Consider the following 4,185-nt stretch of genomic DNA (forward strand, 5'->3'; position numbering starts at 1 on the left):
GTGCTGGCGGTGGCGGTAGGTAGGTAGTGGTGGTGGTGGGGGTGGGTGGTGGTGGCAGTGGCGGTGGCGATAGTAGGTAGTGGTGGTGGTCATCGTCGTCGTGAGGGTGGGTGGGTGGTGGTGGCGGTGGTGGTGAGTGGTAGGGACGGGTGGTGGTGGCGGCGGTGGTGGTGGTGAGTGATAGTGGTAGATGTTATGTTGTGAAATAAAACAAAAGTAATAAGGTCAAATGTCACTTTCCGTCATAGTAGGGAATTAATTCCATCATCTTCTTGAAGGAAAATGTTTTCCCTTATTTGATAGAAAAAATTTTCATTTAGGATTCCAATTTCATCCTACAAAGTTGAACCAAATACTGAAATGTGGTGGAATTGGATTCATTTCTTCCGAATTTCATTCTATTCCAGCAAACCAAATGCACCTAAAAGCCATAAAGAATTTCTCACACGAGGGGGACGGTTAAAATTCCCAACAATCACCGTTTTTGAATTAAGGCACGGTTGTAAGAAAAAAATCCCAACGGTAATGAAATAGCAATTTATATTCATTTAAGTTTAATTTTTTATACATCTTTCTTTTTTATTTGAGCATTGTAATTAAGAATCTATCAAATAATAACAATTTCATCCAAATATATAGCAATTTTCACTATTATAAGTAGATTTTTTTTACAAAATATGATGTCCTGATAAAAATATAAATATATAATATTATAAATATATAGATTTTTCAAGATACCATGACTTAATAAAACATATATATATATATATATATATATATATATATATATATATATATATATATATATATATATATATATATATATATATATATATATATAAGAATATATTATAATAAACAAATAAATAGAAATTAGTTGTTTTCGTACCTTTACCCTATTTTAAATAGCAAAGTATTGGCACTACTTTCCAACTAAAAGTCAAACATCAAAACTCTGAACAAATATATGGTGCATCTCTCTCCAATACATTCTTCGTGAAACCCATACGTTATTCATCCTTCTTCCTCAACCACCACCTACATTCTCTTAAGGTAATTGCTCCATAACCCCTTGTTTTTTTCTACTTTTATCATAAAATCTCTAATTTTTTTTCTTTTGTTCTTTTGCTTTTAATACACATATATAAGTATGGTCCTGATATGTTTTCAAATGCGTTGTCTTCAGATAAAATCCTATCTATTAGGGAAATGGTTTTCAAGAGACTGATGGTGTCATTGAAGACGAAATTGATGTCTTTGAAGATGAAGAAATCAGTTCCTAGTGATGACAGTTCGTGGAGTAGTTATGACAAGATTGAAAAGAGTGAAAGCATGAGAATCGAAATACGTAGCAAGAAAGCACGCAAACTTATCGAAGAAACTCTCAAAGTAGCTGATTCTCCCAAGACAACCAAAAGTTACTCATTTTGAAAGTGATAGTATGTTACCCCTCAAATCACTACCTATTAATATCATGAAAAATCAGATATCCTCCTACTTTTTCTTCCTACCAATCTTCCTACTTATCAAAACAAATATCAAAGTTAAGAGAGGAGATTAAGAAAGAAAATTAATGGATTCCAAATGTTATGATTTAATATGAATAGAAAGTAATAGGAAGCAATAAATAGGAGGATATTTAATTTTTCTAATATCATATTTTGAACTATGTTCGAACTAATTTGTATAAATTCTCATAAAAAACGGTTTGAAGATAAAGAATCTTCAATAGGGTTGGTTGTAGGGTTGCAATTATTATCTTTTAGTGACGATTTTAGCTACCCATACTAATTTGGGTAAAATATCACAAGTGTTAGTTAAACTAACATTTTGTTGTTGAAGATATACGTTTCTTAAACTCATTGTTCTTGTTACAAATTGTCATACGTATTTTATTTTTAGTTGGGTATACGTTTAGATAGCTGTATATTTTTTCTCATTTATATTTCATGAATTTGATTAGTAGAAATGTAAGAGTTATAAATGAATTAATTTTTTAACTAACTTACTTGTAATATTAATACATACTAATCGTCATATTTCCAAGAAAAACAGTAATAAAACACTGAAAAGTTACAATAAATATGGTTGTAGTTATTTTCTAAAATAGTTTCTATATTTTTTGTGCCTTTTATTGGTACTGGAGTAGAGATGAGATTTAGAACCGGAAAACCGGACCGGAACCGGAATCGGAACCGTTAGAACCAGAATATATAGAACCGGTTCCGGTTCCGAGTTTAAAAATTGGCTTTAACCGGGTTCCGGGTAATCCGGGTTTGGGTCCATTTGGGTCCGGGTAAACCGGGTCTAAAAACCGGAACCGGTGTTTGGAACCGGAACCACTTTTAGGGTCGGAACCGGTTTTTGTGAAACGTTTAAAAGATGCATATCTCATTCGTTTCAACTCCAATTGACATGCGGTTTTTTCCAATATGTAGTTTAGAGTTTGTATATAATTTTAGACTATAAATTTGCCATTTTTAGTTTTATATTCATTGACTTACACTTCCCCAAAGTCGAGATATCAAAGCTGGAAGTTTTTAGTTTTTTAGTTTTTTTTTTTTTTTTTTGTATTCGGTGAAGGTTTTAAAACATGCATATCTAATTCGTTTGAAGTCGGATTGACATGTGGTTTTTTCCAACATGTAGTTTAGAGTTTGTACATGATTTTAGACTGTAAATTTGCCATTTTTAGTTTTATATTCATTGACTTACACTCCCCCAAAGTCGAGATATCAAAGCTGGAAGTTTTTAGTTTTTTAGTTTTTTTGTATTCGGTGAAAGTTTTAAAACATGCATATCTAATTCGTTTGAAGACGGATTGACATGTGGTTTTTTCCAACTTGTAGTTTACAGTTTGTACATGAGTTTAGACTATAATTTTGTTATATTTGGTTTAATATTCAATGATTTACAGCCATCCGAAGTCGGGATATCAAAACTGAATATTTTCAACTTTTCAGCTATTTGTTTTTGTAATTTGTATTCTGTGAAAATGTTATCACATGCATATCTCATTTGTTTAAAGTCGGAATGACATGCGGTTTTTTCCAGAGTGTATCTTAGAGCTTGTACATGATTTTAGATTATAATTATGTTAATTTTGGCTTCTTATTCAATGAGTTACAGTCCCCCAAAGTCGGGATATCAATATGAAAATTTTCAAATTTCAACCCACTAAGTAGTAAGTAATTACCAAAAAATTCTGGTTTTTTCCGGGTTTTTCAGTTCTAAACCCACTTTATCCGGTTCCAACTTACCCACTTTGATGTTTCCGGGTTTTCCGGTTCTAGACCCACTTTACCCGGTACCGTACCCGGAACCGAACCGGAACCGGTTCCTATATACCGGTCCGGTTTCCGGTTCTACAAAATCTCGTTAACCGGTTTCGGGTTTTCCGGGTCCGGGTTTGGACCCACTTTCATCCCTATACCGGAGACCATGATTACTTGTCAATAGAACTATGAATATATGATTAATAGTAAGATGAATACAAAAACTAGCAACGTATTTTTATTTTTTGTATTATTATAACCTATTTTCAATTGTATTTCAAATATATTTTTTATTATTATAATACATTATTTTAACAAATCCACTAAGTTAATAACATTGTATATTCACTTTTTCTATAATAAACATTATATTTTAAAAAGAGTAAATCTATATAATATAGTACAAGCATAAAAAAGTATTATAATAAACAAATCAATGAATATAATACTATGACTAAGATTTAAGATAATTAATAATAAACATAAAAACTTCAAGTATTTCAATTTATTATTTTTCGTATTCAACCCTAATTACACTATACCAATATACCATGTATGTGAGAAGCCACCCAACCACCACAGACATGCCAACGGTGTGGAGGCTTGATGATCATGGCTCTTTTACTTGTATCATTACGCAATCAAATTACAAATTAATTCCATCAAATTCAATCCAACTTCAGTCCCTAAAGAAAATCACCTGCATGCAATGATTGGTATTGATTCATATTATATAAACTAATTATAACATATTAAATAAAATCAAGATCTTGATCTTAATTGCATATGGTCGAATAACTTAATTGGAAGATTCTATAATCAGATCTTGATAGATATAACAACTCAAAAAAGAATTAAATTGTTGGAACAGGAGAAATTAAGATATGAAATTCATCAAATCGGATTTGGA

The 4,185-nt window shown here is 31.3% G+C and overlaps 1 long non-coding RNA gene across 1 annotated transcript; it reads left to right on the forward strand.

The window, feature by feature from the left end:
• Window positions 1-1,001: 1,001 nt before the first annotated feature.
• On the forward strand, window positions 1,002-1,858 carry LOC145167077 (uncharacterized). Its single transcript, XR_013740891.1, has 2 exons — window positions 1,002-1,053; window positions 1,187-1,858. It is a non-coding gene; the product is annotated as an uncharacterized LOC145167077 (long non-coding RNA).
• The last annotated feature ends 2,327 nt before the right edge of the window (window positions 1,859-4,185 follow it).

This window comes from Lactuca virosa, chromosome 3 (assembly GCF_052849685.1).
Source record: "Lactuca virosa cultivar CGN04683 chromosome 3, Lactuca_virosa_CGN04683_v6, whole genome shotgun sequence".
Taxonomy (NCBI): Eukaryota; Viridiplantae; Streptophyta; class Magnoliopsida; order Asterales; family Asteraceae; genus Lactuca; species Lactuca virosa.